The sequence below is a fragment of the Mesoplodon mirus genome (assembly GCF_964341445.2).
Source record: "Mesoplodon mirus genome assembly, chromosome: 12".
In the NCBI taxonomy this organism is placed as follows: Eukaryota; Metazoa; Chordata; class Mammalia; order Artiodactyla; family Ziphiidae; genus Mesoplodon; species Mesoplodon mirus.
The window spans coordinates 68,374,457-68,394,330 of NC_138988.1; the positions used below are offsets into that span (position 1 = coordinate 68,374,457).

At 43.4% G+C, this 19,874-nt stretch overlaps 1 protein-coding gene across 14 annotated transcripts in view; it reads left to right on the forward strand.

Moving 5' to 3' along the window:
• The window catches only part of LOC309812928 (uncharacterized protein), a 136,604-nt gene that overhangs the window by 33,792 nt on the left and 82,938 nt on the right, over window positions 1-19,874 (forward strand). For 12 of the 14 annotated variants that reach the window (XM_082637279.1, XM_082637285.1, XM_082637275.1 and 9 more), the window contains one exon: window positions 16,782-16,895. The exons of the other annotated variants lie outside the window; for them this stretch is intronic. The gene's annotated coding sequence lies outside the window, so the exon portion shown is untranslated. The remainder of the gene's footprint in view (window positions 1-16,781; window positions 16,896-19,874) is intronic. 14 annotated transcript variants of the gene reach the window in all.

Genomic DNA, 19,874 nt, shown 5'->3' on the forward strand with positions numbered 1-19,874 from the left:
CTTTCTGGTCTGGCTTACAAGGTTTTTGGAGGGAATTCCCCGGTGGTCCAGGGGTTAGGGCTCAGCACTTTCACTGCCGTGGCCTGGGTTCAGTCCCTGGTTGGGGAACCAAGATCCCGCAAGCCACAAGGCATGGCCTAAAATAAAATAAAAGGCTTTCTGTAATATATTTTTTATATATTCTGCATATTGTTTATATATACACATTTAAACCATCTGAAATTTGTTTTTTGTTTCACTATGGTGAGAGATAGGGGTTCTACCTCATTTTCTTCCTGGTGGGATCCCAGTTGAGTTAGCAACACTTATTTATTTATTTTTTTGCTGATCAGTTTTTTAAAAAATTTATTTTATTTATTTATTTATTTTTGGCTGCATCGGGTCTTCGCTGCTGCGCACGGGCTTTCTCTAGTTGCGGCGAGCAGGGGCTACTCTTCGTTCCGGTGCGCGGGCTTCTCATTGCTGTGGCTTCTCTTGTGGCGGAGCATGGGCTGTAAGCACGTGGGCTTCAGTAGTTGTGGCACGTGGGCTCAGTAGTTGTGGCTCACGGGCTCTAGAGTGCAGGCTCAGTAGTTGTGGCACACGGGCTTAGTTGCTCCACAGCATGTGGGATCTTCCTGGACCAGGGCTCGAACCTGTGTCCCCTGCATTGGCAGGTGGATTCTTAACCACTGCGCCACCAGGGGAGCCCCTATTTTTTTTTAATATTTATTTATTTGGCTGTGCTGGGTCTTAGTTGTGGCATGTGGGATCTTCGTTGCCACGTGCGGGACCTTCGTTGCAGCATGCGGGATCTTTCTTTTCTTTTTTTTAGTTGTGGCATGCGGGATCTAGTTCCCTGACCAGGGATAGGACCTGGGCCCACTGCATTGGGAACAGGAGTCTTAACCACTGGACCATCAGGGAAGTCTCAGCAACACTTATTAAATAAAGTACCATTCTTTCCTCACCAAATTGAAATTTCACCATTATTACATATATAATCAAACCTATGTTGGTATCTGGTCTTGTGCTCTCTTCTCTTTCACTGAATTTTTCATCAATTTCTTGACCATTCTTGGAAAAGTGTTGGTAAGTGTCAGAGTTCTGGAAAAGCCCATCTTTCCCATGTCCTTAGCTGGACTTGAAGGGTGGGCAGCCCAGATTACTGCATACACCCGGCAAGGCAACCCCTCCCCAGCATATACCGGATTGTTTCAGCGTGGTATACTTATACATACTTCTCTGCACTACTTTTCTCCCTGACAGCCTCACCAGCCACTCAGCCCCACCACTGCTCTGCTGCAGATGCCAGGACTAATCTCATTACACCCTTAATCCCTGTTTATGGTCCCTGGTCAGCCTCCTCCCTGCATCTAATCCCCATCTGGCCCTACTTCCCCTTCTCTCATCCCCTCTCCTGCCCCCTAACTACTAAAACCCTTCACCAAGCCCCTCCAAACTCAGGCATGAGAAGGGCCCTAGGATTTGTCTTCTGTGGACAGTTCCTTCATCTTCTAGATCTTCTGGAAAACTGGATCTCCCTGGTGACACTGCTTTCCCCAGCACTAGCTCAAATGGTGACTGTCTTCTCTCCTTCACTCCTCCTGCCACTGGGCCAAGATTGACCTACTTGCTTCGCTTCCAGAAAATGATCCTTCGCTTTCCCCCCCAAACTCTCAGCTTTAAATCTCATGCTATTTAACAGAACTATTGTTGCAGACATCTACTGACCCTTGGTTGCTCCTTCTGATTCCTTGAAACAGTTAGTACCTAATTCATTGCCCTTCTCGCTAATACCACTCCAGTCGTAATTTTTTTGAAGTATAATTGACCTACAACACTATATTAGTTCCTGGTGTACAACATGGTGATTCAATATGTCTATGCATTACAAAGTGCTCACCACAATAAGTTACCATCTGCCACCATACAAAGATATCACATAATTTTTGACTATATTCCCCACACTGTACATTTCATCCCCATGACTCATTTATTCTGAAACCAGAAGTTTGTACCTCTTAATTCCCTTTACTTATTTCACTCATTCCCTCCACCCCCCACCCCTTTGGCAACCATCTATTTGTTCTCTGTGTCTATGACTCTGTTTCTGTTGTTTTTTTTAAATATTTGTTTATTTATTTATTTGGTTGTACCTGGTCTCAGTTGTTGCAGGCGGGCTCCTTAGTTGTGGCATGTGAACTCTAAGTTGCTGCATGCATGTGGGATCTAGTTCCCTGACCAGGGATCGAACCCAGGCCCCTTGCAGTGGGAGCACAGAGTCTTATCCACTGTGCCACCAGGGAAGTCCCTCTGTTTTTTTTTTTTTTTCTGAATTTTACTTATTTTTTTATACAACAGGTTCTTATTAGTCATCCATTTAATACATATTAGTGTATATATGTCAATCCCAATCTCCCAATTCATCACACACACCCCCACTGCCGCTTCCCCCCCTTGGTGTCCATATGTTTGTTCTCTACATCTATGTCCTAATTTCTGCCCTGCAAACCGGTTCATCTGTACCATTTTTCTAAGTTCCACATATATGCATTAATATACGATATTTGTTTTTCTCTTTCTGACTTACTTCACTCTGTATGACAGTCTCTAGATCTATCCACATCTCTACAAATGACCCAGTTTCGTTCCTTTTTATGGCTGAGTAATATTCCATTGTATATATGTACCACATCTTCTTTATCCATTTATCTGTCGATGGGCATTTCGGTTGCTTCCATGACCTGGCTATTGTAAATAGTGCTGCAATGAACATTGGAGTGCATGTGTCTTTTTGAATTATGGTTTTCTCTGGGTATATGCCCAGTAGTGGGATTGCTGTGTCATATGGTAATTCTATTTTTAGTTTTTTAAGGACCCTCCATACTGTTCTCCATAGTGGCTGTATCAATTTACATTCCCACCAACAGAGCAAGAGGGTTCCCTTCTCTCCACACCCTTGCCAGCATTTGTTGTTTGTAGATTTTCTGATGATGCCCATTCTAACTAGTGTGAGGTGATACCTCATTGTAGTTTTGATTTTCATTTCTCTAATACTTAGTGATGTTGAGCAGCTTTTCATGTGCTTCTTGGCCATCTGTATGCCTTCTTTGGAGAAATGTCTATTTAGGTCTTCTGCCCATTTTTGGATTGGGTTGTTTGTTTTTTTAATATTGAGCTGCATGAGCTGTCTACATATTTTGGACATTAATCCTTTGTCTGTTGATTCATTTGCAAATATTCTCTCCCATTCTGAGTGTTGTCTTTTCGTCTTGCTTATGGTTTCCTTTGCTGTGCAAAAGCTTTTAAGTTTCATTAGGTCCCATTTGTTTATTTTTGTTTTTATTTCCATTACTCTAGGAGGTGGATCAAAAAAGATCTTGCTGTGATTTATGTCAGAGTGTTTTTCCTATGTTTTCCTCTAAGAGTTTTATAGTGTCCGGTCTTACATTTAGGTCTCGAATCCATTTTGAGTTTATTTTTGGTAATGTTTAGGTAATGTTCTAATTTCATTCTTTTACATGTAGCTGTCCGGTTTTCCCAGCACCACTATTTTTTTTTTTGGCGGTACGTGGGCCTCTCACTGTTGTGGCCTCTCCCATTGCGGAGCACAGGCTCTGGATGCACAGGCTCAGCAGCCATGGCTCACGGGCCCAGCCGCTCCACGGCACGTGGGATCTTCCCAGACCAGGGCACGAACCCGTGTCCCCTGCATCAGCAGGCGGACTCTCAACCACTGAACCACCAGGGAAGCCCCCAGCACCACTATTGAAGAGACTGTCTTTTCTCCCTTGTATATCCTTGCCTTCTTTGTCATAGATTAGTTGACCATAGGTGCGTGGGTTTATCTCTGGGCTTTCTATCTTGTTCCACTGATCTATATTTCTGTTTTTGTGCCAGTACCATATTGTCTTGATTACTGTAGGTTTGTAGTATAGTCTGAAGTCAGAGAGTCTGGTTCCTCCAGCTCCGGTTTTTCCCCTCAAGACTGCTTTGGCTATTCGGGGTCTTTTGTGTCTCCATACAAATTTTAAGATTTTTTGTTCTAGTTCTGTAAAAAATGCCATTGGTAATTTGATAGGGATTGCATTGAATCTGTAGATTGCTTTGGGTAGTATAGTCATTTTCACAATATTGATTCTTCCAATCCAAGAACATGGTATATCTCTCCATCTGTTTGTATCATCTTTAATTTCTTTCATCAGTGTCTTATAGTTTTCTGCATACAGGTCTTCTGTCTCCCTAGGTAGGTTTATTCCTAAGTATTTTATTCTTTCTGTTACAATGGCAAATGGGAGAGTTTCCTTAATTTCTCCTTCAGATTTTTCATCATTAGTGTATAGGAATGCAAGAGATTTCTGTGCATTAATTTTTTATCCTGCAACTTTACCAAATTCATTGATTAGCTCTAGTACTTTTCTGGTGGCATCTTTAGGATTCTCTGTGTATAGTATCATGTCATCTGCAAACAGTGACAGTTGTACTTCTTCTTTTCCAGTTTGTATTCCTTTTACTTCTTTTTCTTCTTTGATTGCCGTGACTAGGACTTCCAAAACTGTGTTGAATAATAGTGGTGAAAGTGGACATCCTTGTCTTGCTCCTGATCTTAGAGGAAATGCTTTCAGTTTTTCACCATTGAGAATGATGTTTGCTGTGGGTCTGTCACATATGGCCTTTATTATGTTGAGGTAGGTTCCCTCTATGCCCACTTTCTGGAGAGTTTTTATCATAAATGGGTGTTGAATTTTGTCAAAAGCTTTTTCTGCATCTATTGAGATGATCATATGGTTTTTATTCTTCAATTTGTTAATATGGTGTATCACATTGATTGATTTGTGTACATTGAAGAATCCTTGCATCCCTGGGATAAATCCCACTTGATCATGGTGTATGATCCTTTTAATGTGTTCCTGGAGTCTGTTTGCTAGTATTTGTTGAGGATTTTTGCATGTATATTCATGAGTGATATTGGTCTGTAATTTTCTTTTTTTGTAGTATCTTCGTCTGGTTTTGGTATCAGGATGATGGTGGCCTCATAGAATGAGTTTGGGAGTGTTCCTTCCTCTGCAATTTTTTGGGAGAGTTTGAGAAGGATGGGTGTTAGCTCTTCTCTAAATGTCTGATAGAATTCACCTGTGAATCCATCTGGTCCTGGACTTTTGTTTGTTGGAAGATTTTTAATCACAGTTTCAATTTCATTACTTATGATTGGTCTGTTCATATTTTCTACTTCTTCCTGGTTCAGTCATGGAAGGTTATGTCTTTCTAAGAATTTGTCCATTTCTTCCAGGTTGTCCATTTTATTGGCATAGAGTTGCTTGTAGTAGTCTCTTAGGATGCTTTGTATTTCTGCAGTGTCTGTTGTAACTTCTCGTTTTTCATTTCTAATTTTATTGATTTGAGTCCTCTCCCTCTTTTTCTTGATGAGTCTGGCTAATGGTTTATCAATTTTGTTTATCTTCTCAAAGAACCAGCTTTTCGTTTTATTGATCTATGCTATTGTTTTCTTTATTTCTATTTCATTTATTTCTGCTCTGATCTTTATGATTTCTTTCCTTCTTCTAACTTTGGGTTTTGTTTGTTCTTCTTTCTCTACTTCCTTTAGGTGTAGGGTTAAATTGTTTATTTGAGATTTTTCTGTTTCTTGAGGTAGGCTTGTATTGATATAAACTTCCCTCTTAGAACTGCTTTTGCTGCATCCCATAGGTTTTGGATCGTCGTGTTTTCATTGTCATTTGTCTCTAGGTATTTTTTGATTTCCTCTTTGATTTCTTCAGTGATCTCTTGGTTATTTAGTAATGTATTGTTTAGCCTCCATGTGTTTGTGTTTTTTACGGTTTTTTCCTTGTAATTCATTTCTAATCTCATAGCGTTGTGGTCAGAAAAGATGCTTGATATGATTTCAATTTTCTTAAATTTACTGAGGCTTGATATGTGGCCCAAGATGTGATCTATCCTGGAGAATGTTCCATGCACACTTGAGAAGAAAGTGTAATCTGCTGTTTTGGATGGAATGTCCTATAAATATCAATTAAATTTATCTGGTCTATTGTGTCATTTAAAGCTTGTGTTTCCATATTAATTTTCATTTTGGATGATCTGTCCATTGGTGAAAGTGGGGTGCTAAAGTCCCCTACTATGATTGTGTTACTGTTGATTTCCTCTTTTATAGCTGTTAGCAGTTGCCTTATGTATTGAGGTGCTCCTATGTTGGGTGCATATATATTTATAATTGCTATATCTTCTTCTTGGATTGATCATTATATAGTGTGATCATTATGTAGTATCCTTCATTGTCTCATGTAACATTCTTTATTTTAAAGTCTATTTTATCTGATATGAGTATTGCTACTACAGCTTTCTTTTGATTTCCATTTGCATGGAATATCTTTTTCCATCCCCTCACTTTCAGTCTGTATGTGTCCCTAGGTCTGAAGTGGGTCTCTTGTAGACAGCATATATATGGGTCTTGTTTTTGTATCCATTCAGCAAGCCTGTGTGTTTTGATTGGAGCATTTAATCCATTCACATTTAAGGTAATTATCGATATGTATGTTCCTATTACCATTTTCTTAATTGTTTTGGGTTTGTTTTTGTAGGTCCTTTTCTTCTCTTGTGTTTCCCACTTAGAGAAGTTCCTTTAGCATTTGTTGTAGAGCTGGTTTGGTGGTGCTGAATTCTCTTAGCTTTTGCTTGTCTGTAAAGCTTTTGATTTCTCTATCGAATCTGAATGAGATCCTTGCCAGGTAGAGTAACCTTGGTTGTAGGTTCTTCCCTTTCATCACTTTAAGTATATCATGCTACTCCCTTCTGGCCTGTAGAGTTTCTGCTGAGAAATCAGCTGTTAACCTTATGGGAGTTCCCTTGTATGGTATTTGTCGTTTTTCCCTTGCTGCTTTCAATAATTTTTCTTTGTCTTTAATTTTTGCCAATTTGATTACTATGTGTCTCAGCATGCTTCTCCTTGGGTTTATCCTGCCTGGGACTCTCTGTGCTTGCTGGACTTGGGTGGCTATTTCCTTTCCCATGTTAGGGAAGTGTTCGACTATAATCTCTTCAAATATTTTCTTGGGTCCTTTCTTTCTCTCTTCTCCTTCTGGGACCCCTATAATGCGAATGTTGATGCATTTAATGTTGTCCCAGAGGCCTCTTAGGCTGTCTTCATTTCTTTTCATTCTTTTTTATTTATTCTGTTCCATGGCAGTGAATTCCACCATTCTGTCTTCCAGGTCATTTATCTGTTCTTCTGCCTCAGTTATTCTGCTATTGATTCCTTCTAGTGTATTTTTCATTTCAGTTATTTTATTGTTCATCTCTGTTTGTTTGTTCTTTTTTTTTTTTTTTTTTTTTTTTTTTTTTTTGCGGTAGGCGGGCCTCTCACTGCTGTGGCCTCTCCCCCTGCGGAGCACAGGCTCCGGACGCGCAGGCCCAGCGGCCATGGCTCACGGGCCCAGCCGCTCCGCGGCATGTGGGATCCTCCCAGACCGGGGCACGAACCCGTGTCCCCTGCATCGGCAGGCGGACTCTCAACCACTGCGCCACCAGGGAAGCCCCTGTTTGTTTGTTCTTTAATTCTTCTAGGTCTTTGTTAAACACTTCTTGCATCTTCTCGATCTTTGCTTCCATTCTTTTTCCGAGGTCCTGGAACATCTTCACTATCATTATTCTGAATTCTTTTTCTGGAAGGTTGCCTATCTCCACTTCATTTAGTTGTTTTTCTGGGGTTTTATCTTGTTCCTTCATCTGGTATGTAGCCCTCGGCCTTTTCATCTTGTCTATCTTTCTGTGAATGTGGTTTTTGTTCCACAGGCTGCAGGATTGTAGTTCTTCTTGCTTCTGCTGTCTTTTTGCTTCTGTAGCTCTTCTTGCTTCTGTTCTTCTTGCTTCTGCTGTCTTCCCTCTGGTGGATGAGGCTAGTCCCTCTGTTTTGTTATGTTTGTTCATTTGTTTTATTTTTTAGATTCCACATATAAGTAAAATCATACAGTATTTGTCTTTCTCTGTCTGACTTATTTCACTTAGCACGATACCCTCATGGTCTATCCATGTTGTTGCAAATGGCAAGATTTCATTATTTTTTAATGGCTGAGTAATATTCCACTTCATATATATATATATATATATATATATATATATATATATATGTAACATCTTCTTTATCCATTCATCTATCGATGGGCACTTAGTTTCTTCCATACCTTGGTAATTGTAAATAATGCTGCAACAAACATAGGGGTGCATGTATCTTATCAAATAGGTGGTTTTGTTTTCTTTGGAAAAATACCCAGAAGTGGAATTGCTGGATTGTGTGGTAGTTCTATTTTTAATTTTTTGAGGAACCTCTATACTGTTTTTCATAGTGGCTGCTCCATTTTACACTCCTTTTTTTTTTTGGCTGCATTGGGTCTTTGTTGCTGCACGTGGGCTTTCTCTAGTTGTGGTGAGCGGGGGATACTCTTCCTTGTGGTCTGCGAGCTTCTCATTGCAGTGGCTTCTCTTGTGGAGCACGGGCTCTAGGCGTGCAGGCTTCAGTAGTTGTGGCACGTGGGCTCAGTTGTGGCTCATGGGCTCTAGAGCACAGGCTCAGTAGTTGTGGCACATGGGCTTAGTTGCTCCGTGGCATGTGGGATATTCCTGGACCAGGGCTCGAACCTGTGACCCCTGCATTGGCAGGGAGATTCTTAACCCCTGTGCCACCAGGGAAGCCTCTCCAGTCATAATTCTTTACATGTTCAATGTCCACATAGATGGTCCTTCCCATCCCTGGCCTCTCAGTCCCCTGACTTCTCTCTACCTGTGACCTTGCCCTTCACCTGGCCTCAGAACTCTCCCCCATGGTCACACCTGAGGGTTTGCTGTTACCAGTGACAGGCCTCTCATTTGGGCCTGCTCTTTCCTGGCCCTGCCTGAGATCTGAGCTGTAGGCATCCTCTCTCCACTTATCTCCCCACTCTCCCCGATTCTTCATCTCCATTGCTTCGGGCACCACCTTTGCCCATTTTGTAGTTTGTGGTTTTAGTTATCTCCTAGTTTTGTCAGAAGTGGCATTTCTGTTACTGGATTCATCAATATGAGATCACTTACTAGAGACTCTGGATGGGACGTGTGCCCTAGTTATCTGTTGCTGTATAACTTAGTGGCATAAAACAATAACTGTTTTATTTGCTCATGATTCTGTGGGTCAACAATTTAGTTGGGCTCAGTTGAGTGATTCTTCTGCTGGTCTCACCTGGTGGCAGTCTTTGGTGGCTTGGCTGGGGCTGGATGAACTACCCAAGAGAGTTGGCCTGTTAGTGCTGGCCCTCCATTGGGACTGTCTCTCTATGCACTCTCTCATCCTCCAAGAGGACCGCCCTGGCTTCTTTCCCTGGCATGAGAGAGAATGGAAGGGCAGGGCAAGTGGAAGCTGCAAAGCCTCTGGGGACCTGGCCTCAGAACACCCACAAAATCACCTCTGCCGTGTTCTGTTGGTCATAGCACATTACAAGGCCAATTCACATTTAAGGGAGTGGAGAAATAGATGCCCCCCCTTGATGGGAATTGCAGTAAAGTCACATTGTGAAGGGGTTTACACACAGAGGGGAGGGATTGTTGCCATTTTATTTTGGCATCTGCCACAGTATGTCAGCTGGTGCAGCTGGGAGAGGAGTTAGCAGTCTGCTTGGGTGATTGACTAACACTTGGACTCAGTGATTTTTGCCTCCACTTGGCGAAGTCGAGGTGCTGGCACATCCCTGGAGTTATGCAGGAGACGGAGTCCACACAGGCAGGAAAGAGGAAATGTGAAATGGATTTGTCACGTGTGACAGGCACATCCCCTCCTGTTGCATCTCCTGAGAAGTCCCAGAGGTTACACCTACCCCAGGGCATTAGGATTCTGTAACAAGGGGAGTCCCAGTGTCCTCGACCAGCTCTCTGCTGGCTGCTTCCCACTGTCTAGGAGTTGGGGGGGACCCACCCCTGAGATAGGCTCCCATATTTCAATAGGAAAGCTGGAGTCCTGGAGCAGGAGAGGTCACATGGCAGCATTTAGTCACCAGAGCCATAATGGGCATCAGAGAATGGTAATCAGAATGCTTTGATCTGCATGGGTTTCGAGGGTGGCTAATTGACCATGGTGTCCCGAGGAGTAAAATAGATGAACAACCTGTAAAATATTTCTTGATCTGCAGAGCAGAAACATGACAGGTCAGGTGGCCAGAACCCTTAGTCCCCACAATAATGGCCACAGACCCTACCCAGTTTCTGGACCTAACGCAGTTCATAGACTCAGAGCCCCTTTCCTTTTTTAAAAAAATTATTTATTTATTTATCTTTTGACCACACTGTGCGGCATGCGGGATCTTGGTTCCTGGACCAGGGATCAAACCCATGCCCCCTGCGATGGAAGCGCAGAGTTGTAACCACTGGGCCACTAGAGAAGTCCCCAGAGCCCCATGATTGAGTTGAGGCCGGGGTCCCTTTGAGGCAGGATCTTGCAAATTCCTGTAAGCATGCAATATAAATCTCCCAAGCCCTGCAGCCATTTACTGGGGTAACTGTGTCTTGGAGAAAGGGACATTCTCAGACTCTTTGGAGATCACTAGATACTGGCTTTGAATGTCATTAATTCCTGGGAACCAAAAAAGCCAGTAGGGGCTTAAAGTGGTCAGATGACAAATGGAATTCGGGCTAAAATCAAAATCACAGTGAGCCAACCAGAACCCTAGACCCAACCGGTGGCTCTTTCCCTAGTTCTTGAATGAATACTTGGACAGTGGTAGAATCCTCACATTGGCTCTCAGAACCATTGAATAAAGGCTATTTTGGCAGGAAGGACCACAAGGAAGAATCCCAGAACTTACCCTCTGTAACCAGGTAGTAAAGTAAAAGATATGTTGCCGACTTGGGGAGACTGCAGGGATGATGCTACTTGTTACACCCCCATTTATCTTATCTGTTTGGTTTGTGCCAAAGAGACGGCTTTTAGAGCAAATTTCTGTAATTCATTGTAAACATAATCCGATGGTGACTCCAGCTGTAGCTGCTGTTCCAGATCTTTATTGGAGCAAATTATTATAGCTGCATGTCCCCCTGGTATAGCACTATTGATCTGGCAAATGATATTTTCTCTGTAACAACTTGCAAGTATTACCAAAGGCAGTTTACTATCACCTATCATTCCCAACAGTATACCTTTACAATCTTTCCTCAGGGTCATGTCAACCCTCTAGTTCTCTTGTAATCTAGTCTACAGAGGTTTCCATCATCCTCCTACTATCTCACAGAATATCACGGCCTTGATGATGTTGATCTGATTGGACCTGAGGAGCAGGTCATAGCAAGGACTTTAGATGCCTTAGTAAGGCCCAAGCAAGCCAGAGGGTGGGAGACAAAGCCTGTAAAAATGTAGGGACTTTTGATGATGGCCATTCTGACCGGTGTGAGATGATATCTCATTGTAGTTTTGATTTGCATTTCTCTAATGATTAATGATGTTGAGCATTCTTTCATGTGTTTGTTGGCAATCTGTATATCTTCTTTGGAGAAATGTCTATTTAGGTCTTCTGCCCAGTTTTGGATTGGGTTGTTTGTTTTTTGTTATTGAGCTGCATGAGCTGCTTGTAAATTTTGGAGATTAATCCTTTGTCAGTTGCTTCATTTGCAAATATTTTCTCCCATTCTGAGGGTTGTCTTTTCGTCTTGTTTATGGTTTCCTTTGCTGTGCAAAAGATAGCTAGTGGGAAGCAGCTGCATAGCACAGGGAGATCAGCTCTGTGGTTTGTGACCACCTAGAGGGGTGGGATAGGGAGGGTGGGAGGGAGGGAGACGCAAGAGGGAAGAGATGTGGGAACATATGTATATGTATAACTGATTCACTTTGTTATACAGCAGAAACTAACACACCATTGTAAAGCAATTATACTCCAATAAAGATGTTAAAAAACAAAATGTAGGGACTTGCCATCTCAGCAACCTTTCTGAGGGTCCAGTGGTTTGGAGCAAGTTGGGTTATTTCCTTAAAGGTGAGTGTGGTACCTTGTACTGCCTCTGACTAAAAATGATGTCCAATGCTTTGTGGGTCTTTCTGGATCTGGGGGGTGTTATGGTTTGAATTGCATTTCCCAGGAAGATATGTTGACATCCTAACCCCTGATACCTCAGAATGTGACCTCATTTAGAAATAGGGTCTTTGCAGATGTAATCAAGTTAAGATGAGGTCATTAGGGAGGACCCTAATCTAATATGACTGGTGTTCTTATAAGAAGAGGCAAATGTCATGTAAAGATACAGACACACAGGGAGAAAGCCATGTTCTGGCTGAGGCACAGATTACAGTGATGTGTCTGCAACCCAAGAAACACTGAGGACTGCCGGGAACCACCGGAAGCTGGGAGATAGAAAGGCATGGGATGGAATCTCACAGAGACCCTTTGAGAGAGTGTGACACCTTGATTTCAGACTTCCAGCCTCTAGAACTATGAGAAAATAAATTTCTGAAGTTTTAAGCCATCGTGTTTGTGGTAACCTGTTACAGCTGTCCTAGGGAATGAATACAGGAGGCGATGCACATCACAATGAGTGTACAACTCAGACACATTTACTGAGTTCTGAGTGGGGTCCAGGGAGGGGTGGGCTCTGCAGTGGGCTCAGGCTGCCAGTGCAAATGGCTCCATCACTTGGGCCTTTTATGATCCAACCATGGAAGCCCTGATGGAGAATCACAGCACACACATGTAAGCTCTCCAAGCAATTCCATGCTGTGTTCTGCAGAGAACTATTTTCCTTTTGATTTAGCTGCAAGCTTTCTTCTAGGACCTGGTAGAGACTGAATGTTTGGCCACGAGACATCAAGTGGCCATGTGATCTGAGATGCCCATTAGGTACTGGGAATTATCTGACCCACCAAGTCATAAAAGAGACAACATCTTGAAATACTGGGGTTCATCTTATAAGATAAACTGCTTCAAAGAAGTGCCCAGAATATACAGATCTGGAAATCAAACGGTGAAAGTGTACATGGTTCCTCTCATCATAACATCTAATAATCTATAGGTACTTCCTATTCCTGCATCTCTGAGCTCTGCTGGTTTAAAGGTCATTGTTCCCAGTAGAAGAATTGCTTCTGCCATGGGACATGACATTGATTTCATTAATCTGGAAGCCAAGACTGCCACCTGGCCATTTGGGGCTCCTCATGTCACTGAACCAACAGGCAAAGGAAGGGGTTACTCTACTTGCTGGAATGATCAAACCTAGTAACCAAGGAAAAAAGGGTCAGAAGTATGTCTAGAATCAGGAATGTTCTCTGGGGTGCCTCTTAGGACTTCATATTCCAAAGTAAAAGCTAATGGAAAACAATAGCAATCAACAAAAGACAGGACCACTGATAACTCATATTCTTCAGTAATTAAATAAAGGGTTACCCCATCAAATAAAGAATTCAACCAGCTGAGATGCTAGTTGAAGGCAAAGGGAATATGGGATGGGGAATGAAAGAAAGAAGTTATTGACATCAACTACTGTCTTGTAGTGAATTACAAAAACAAGAATGTACTAGCTAGGTACACTTTCTTGCTTGCTTATTATGTGTGTACGTATACACACACACAGAGCTAGTTTCCTAGGGCGGCTGTAACAAAGGCACAGGCTGAGTGCCTTAAAACAACAACAGAGGGCTTCCCTGGTGGCGCAGTGGTTGAGAGTCCGCCTGCCGATGCAGGGGACACGGGTTCGTGCCCCGATCCCGGAAGATCCCACATGCCGCGGAGCGGCTGGGCCCGCGAGCCATGGCCGCGGAGCCTGTGTGTCCGGAGCCTGTGCTCCGCAATGGGAGAGGCCACAGCAGTGAGAGGCCCGCGTACAGCAAAAAAAAAAAAAAAAAAAAAAAAAAAAAACAACAGAAATGTATTCTCTCACAGTTCAGGAGGTGGAAGTCTGAAATCAAGGTGTGGGCAGGATCATGCTCTCTCCAAGGGCTCGAGGGAAGGATCTTTTCTTGCCTCTTTCAGTTTCTGGTGGTTCTCAACAGTCCTCGGTGTTCCTTGGCTTGTAGACACATCACCCTAAACTCTGTCTCTGAGAATGTGCTGTTCTCTCTGTGTCCGTATCTTCACAAGACATTTGCCTCTTCTTATAAGAACACCAGTCTGGACTTCCCTGGTGGTGCAGTGGTTAAGAATCCGCCTGCCAATGCAGGGGACTCGGCTTCGAGCCCTGGTCCGGGAAGAGGCTGTGGAGCAACTAAGCCCGTGCACCACAACTACTGAGCCTGTGCTCTGGAGCCCGTGAGCCACAACTACTGAGCCCATGTGCCACAACTACTGAGGCTTGCATGCCTAGAGCCTGTGCTCCACAACAAAGAGAAGCCACTGCAATGAGAAGCCTGTGTACCGCAATGAAGTGTAGCCCCCACTCGCCGCAATTAGAGAAAGCCCGCGCGTAGCAACAAAGACCCAATGCAACCAAGAAAGAAAGAAGGAAAGAAGGAAAGAAAGAAAAGAAAGAAAGAAAGAATACCAGTCATATTAGATTAGGGTCCACCCTAATGACCTCATCTTAACTTCATTTCATCTGCAAAGACTCTAGTTCTAAATGAGGTCACACAAAGTGAAAGAGCGGCATGGACATATATACACTACCAAACGTAAGGTAGATAGCTAGTGGGAAGCAGCCGCATAGCACAGGGAGATCAGCTCGGTGCTTTGTGACCGCCTGGAGGGGTGGGATAGGGAGGGTGGGAGGGAGACGCAAAAGGGAGGGGATATGGGAATATATGTATATGTATAACTGATTAAATTTGTTATAAAGCAAAAAATTAAAAAAATAAATAAATGAGGTCACATTCTGAGGTACCAGGGGTTAGGACATCAACTCATCTTTTTGGGAGACCCAACTCTACCCATAACACACACATATGTATGTATAAAGAAACATATTTTTATATATATGTATATATAAATGTATTTCCTTTTCCCTCTGACTTCAACTGCCCTTTTTATTTTATATAAGGATTATTATTGGTGGTTAATGTTACGATTTAGTCTCTAGATTACAGAATATTCAGCTAGAACTGTGGTAGAATCTCATAGTCATTAACATCATTTAGAGATGGCCGTAGGGACTTAGTGTGTCCCCTTTTGGGGAAACGGTGAGAGTGTCTTCATTTGTTTGAAGGATAGTTGCATCTATCTTTTTTTTTTTTAATTTTTTGTTTTTAAGATGTTGGGGGTAGGAGTTTATTAATTTATTAATTTATTTTTGCTGTGTTGGGTCTTCATTTCTGTGCGAGGGCTTTCTCTAGTTGTGGCAAGCGGGGGCCACTCTTCATCGCAGTGCGCGGACCTCTCACTCTCGCGGCCTCTCTTGTTGCAGAGCACAGGCTCCAGACGCGCAGGCTTAGTAGTTGTGGCTCACGGGCCTAGTTGCTCCGTGGCATGTGGGATCCTCCCAGACCAGGGCTCGAACCCGTGTCCCCTGCATTAGCAGGCAGATTCTCAACCACTGCGCCACCAGGGAATCCCTAGTTGCATCTATCTTGTTAGGCAGAAGCATAAAGTTGTTTTGTTGGAATATGGAAGTTCAAGTATAGGTAGAAAGGTGGAAATGGATGCTGAGGAGCCAGAGGGGTGGCTTGTGTCGATTGTTATTCTTTCAGCTCCTAATCTACCCTTCTATGTTCTGCTCTAATGCGTTGGAGGTGGAACTCTGGAGTTTCTCCTGCTAGATGGCTTCCTGCGGACTTCTGCCAGCAGGGGGCGCTAGAGGGAGACCGGAGGGCCGGAGTAGGGATTTGCCCTATGCGCTTGCTGAGCCTTCCCAGCATTTCATCAGCAATGAGCACATCACCCCAGGCCGCAAAGGTTGGCTTCCGCCTCCAGCTTGTTTTGGGAGTCCAGGCTCCAGTCTCCCCACAACCCCTTGATACACTCGCACCAGTGACACAGCATCTCTCCTTGGAGGTCGAGCCCAGTAGTAGGAGGCCCTTCCTCGGAGCCATTGGCATGGTAGCAGCAGCTGGATCCCTCCTCTCCTCGGAGGTCCGGAACTCACATCCAAGAGGTGCCCCCTCTAAACTTTTAGCATCTTTCCTTTTTCCCCCCAGCCCTTCAGGTGGGTGTTGCTTCTTGGAGTAGCACACATATCTTGGTGCGACCTCCGTGTCCCACCTTTGCTTTTTAAGTCCTCCAGCCCCTGTTTAATCAATGTCCTATTTTACATTCTCTCTGTTAAAATAACTAGTGTGGAATCTAGTTTCTTGATTGGACCCTGACTTATACAGATGATTTCTAGACAAGGGGGAAAATATCAACTTTACTGTATTAAAATCAGAAGTCAAAGACCCTGTTTTATAAATTTTTGCATACCCACAAGACTGAATGCTGACTTATACAAATATTCAGTAAAGAGTTGAGTAATGAATATTGAATGAATCAATGTGCCCACAAAAGATATCCATGTCCTAATCCATGGAAACGGGGGTGGGGGGAGGATCTTTGCAGAAGAAATTAAGAATTTTGAGATGAGGTAATTATCCTAGATTAGCCAGGTGTTCTCTGAATGCACACACATGTAATATCCTTATAAGAGGGATGCAAAAGCAGATTTGATAGAGAAAAAGGTGATGTGAAGATGGAGCAAAGGGAGGTAATAAGATGCTGGCCTGGAAAACTGGGGTGATGCAGCTGTAAGCCAAGGACTGCTGGCAGCCACTGGAAACTGGGAGAGACATGGAGCAGATTCTCCTCTAGAGCCTCCAGAAGTGTAACGGAGTAAGTTTCTGTTGTTTTAAGCCATCAAGTTTGTGATCTTTGTTACAGCAGCCACAGGAAGCTACTACATGAATACTGAATTGGATTAAATTGACGTGGGAGATGACTTTCCTAAGGAAATTAGTTCTTCTAGTGTCACATCCACGTGGCTTAACCAGACAGGTAGGTGTCCTGTCTGTTTTGGGTCCATAGAGGGGCCCTTATTTTCAACCCTCTGATTTATTTACTAGAATAACATACCCACTACCTAAAAGGATTTGAGGTTGCCTATAGTAAAAGACAGCTCTAAGTAAATGTAAAACGAGAAGGAAAGAACTGAAGTCACATTATAGTAGTGGTTATTCATTCATACATTTATTCAATCTTACACTCATTTAAAATATTCTAGGGACTTCCCTGGTGGTGCAGTGGTTAGGAATCTGCCTGCAATGCAGGGGACACGAGTTTGAGCCCTGGTCCGGGAAGATCCCACATGCCGTGGAGCAGCCAAGCCTGTGCACCACAACTACTGAGCCTGTGCTCTAGAGCCTGCGTGCCACAACTGCTGAAGCCCGTGTGCCTAGGGTCCGTGCTCCTCAACAAGAGAGGCCACCACAGTGAGAAGCCCGTGCACCACAATGAAGAGTAGCCCCTGCTCGCCACAACTATAGAAAGCCCGTGTGCAGCAACAAAGACCCAACACAGCCAAAAAACAGAAAAAATTAAAAAGAAAAAAAGGAAAAAAATATTCTACACACCAAATTAACATACCCAGCAATGTTCTGGATTTAATAAAGATGCTCCTTATGATGCAGGGTCAAGAAATTAAAAAAATTTGAAAGTAGAATGCACCTAGGCAGCTTGGTGTTTGGGCTCAGCATGGCTAAGAAACTGGATTCTAGGCCAAGCACCAGGCTGCCTGTGTTCTAGCCCCCTACTCTGCTGCTGTAATCGAGTGAATAGGCTCACTGCCCGCTGAGTAGAGAAAGACCAAATACCGAGGCAATAGTCTTTTGCAAAGAGAAAAGTCTTTATGGCACAGTAGCCAAGCAAGCAGACCGGAGACAAAGCTCAGATCTGTCTCTCCAATCTGAGGTTCAGTCAAACTTTTATGAGGTAGGGGAGGAGGGTTGGTCTGGGGAAGCGCTGGTGACTCAGGTTTTGATTGGAGGGCTTCAGAGCTTGGCCATTTACAGTAAGGTGTGGTAAAGGGGACTTCAGCACCAGATCTTCCTGGACAATGACACTTCGCTTCTGAAAGGGTTCCAGGGTTCAGGTTCCAGTCATGTCCTGGTCCTCTGTTTCCACTGGGGGCAGTTAATTGGGGTCAAAATTTTCTCCTCTGGGCTTCCCCGGTAGCGCAGTGGTTGAGAGTCCGCATGCCGATGCAGAGGACACGGGTTCGTGCCCTGGTCCGGGAAGATCCCACATGCCGTGGAGCGGCTGGGCCCGTGAGCCATAGCCGCTGAGCCTGCGCGTCCGGAGCCTGTGCTCCACAATGGGAGAGGCCACAACAGTGAGAGGCCCGTGTACCGCAAAAAAAAAAAAAAAAAAAATTTTCTCCTCTGCTCATGCATTGGCTATATGACTTGAGGTTTTGTTCTGTTGTCTCTGAAAAACAACTCACTATCTTATTAGAAGCAGGATAGGGCCAGGTTGGGCTGGTTCTGTGGTTACGCTGCGTGTTGTGCTACTGGGCCTCTGTTTCTTCCAATAGCCTGGGTACCTAAATGACTGCATGGACAAAGGCTATTTACCTGCTCAGTACTGTTACATAACACACAAAGAAATTTCTATTGTGTATGAGCCTTACATATTTTGGGGTCTGTTTGTTGTAGCAGCTGGCCTGTCCCAATTCATAACACTCTACGGCAATAGACTTATCATTTATTGAGGATAGAGTGTGCACGGCTGATTTCTGTGGAGGGCCAAAGGAATGTGACTTATAAGAATATGTATTTGGTCTTCCTCCTGCTTCTGGCACAGAGCTCCTAAAACCCTTGGAATTTCCTAAATAAGTGCAGTGGGAGAATTTTTTGTCATATAATATTTTGTCTTTTGTCCTCGGTTTCTGAAACAGCTTCAGAGCCATAACGGCAAAAAGAGTGTTTTGTTATTTATTCATTACAAACCTGTTTCAATCACAGTTGCTTTATGTTAATGAGGTGGCTTTTGGAAAGCCCCAAAGGATGGGGGCTGGTTACCAGGGGAACCAATCACTGATTAGAGGGTTGGAACTTTCAGCTCCTCTTTGGGAAGGGGCGAGGGGCTGGAGATTGAGTTCAATCATCAGTGGCCAGTGATTCAATCTATCATGCCTACGTAACATAGCTTCCTTAAAAACACAAAAGGACACAGTTCAGGAGGTGCTGGGAGAGTGGCATGCTCTGAGAGGGCATGGAAGCTCTCCACCCCCATTCCTACATACCTTACCCTCTGCATCTCTCCCATCTGGCTGTTCCTGAGTTCTATCCTTTTATAATGAACTGATAATCTTGTAAGTAAATGTTTTCCTGAGTTCTGTGAGCTACTCTAGCAAATTTATTGAAACTGAGGAGGGGAATTTATAGTTCATTGGTCAGAAGTGCAAGAGACAACTTGGACTTTTGATTGGCATCCATCTGAAGTTGGGGTAGTGGGCAGTCTTGTGGACTGAGCCCTTAACCTGTGGGATCTGACATAATCTCCAGGTAGATAGTGTAAAATTGAGTTAAACTGTAGTACACCCAGCTGACGTCACAGAATTGCTTGAATGTGTGGAAAATACCCACACATCTGGTGTCAGAAGTGCAGTAGTTTTGTAGTAGAGTAGAGTGAGCAGTAAATGAAACACAGGAGGAAGTGAATTTTCCCATTACGTTAAGCCATTTTGATGTAGAGCAGGGCTAGGCAACCCCTCAGGCCAAATCCAGCCTGCCATCTGTTTTTTTGTTTCTTTTAAATTAAATTGTATTTTTTGAATAGATATTATAAACACATGGTAGAACATTTAAAAGGTAAAAATGAATATGCCTTTGAAAGTAATTCCCCTTCTTTCCATTCCCCAGTTATCCAGTTTCCCTCCTTAGATGCCGCTACTATTACCAGTGGATTCTTGTTATCTTCCAGAGATATTGAGATTCTGTGCATATAAGTGTGTATTGCTTTATCCGAGGTCATGAA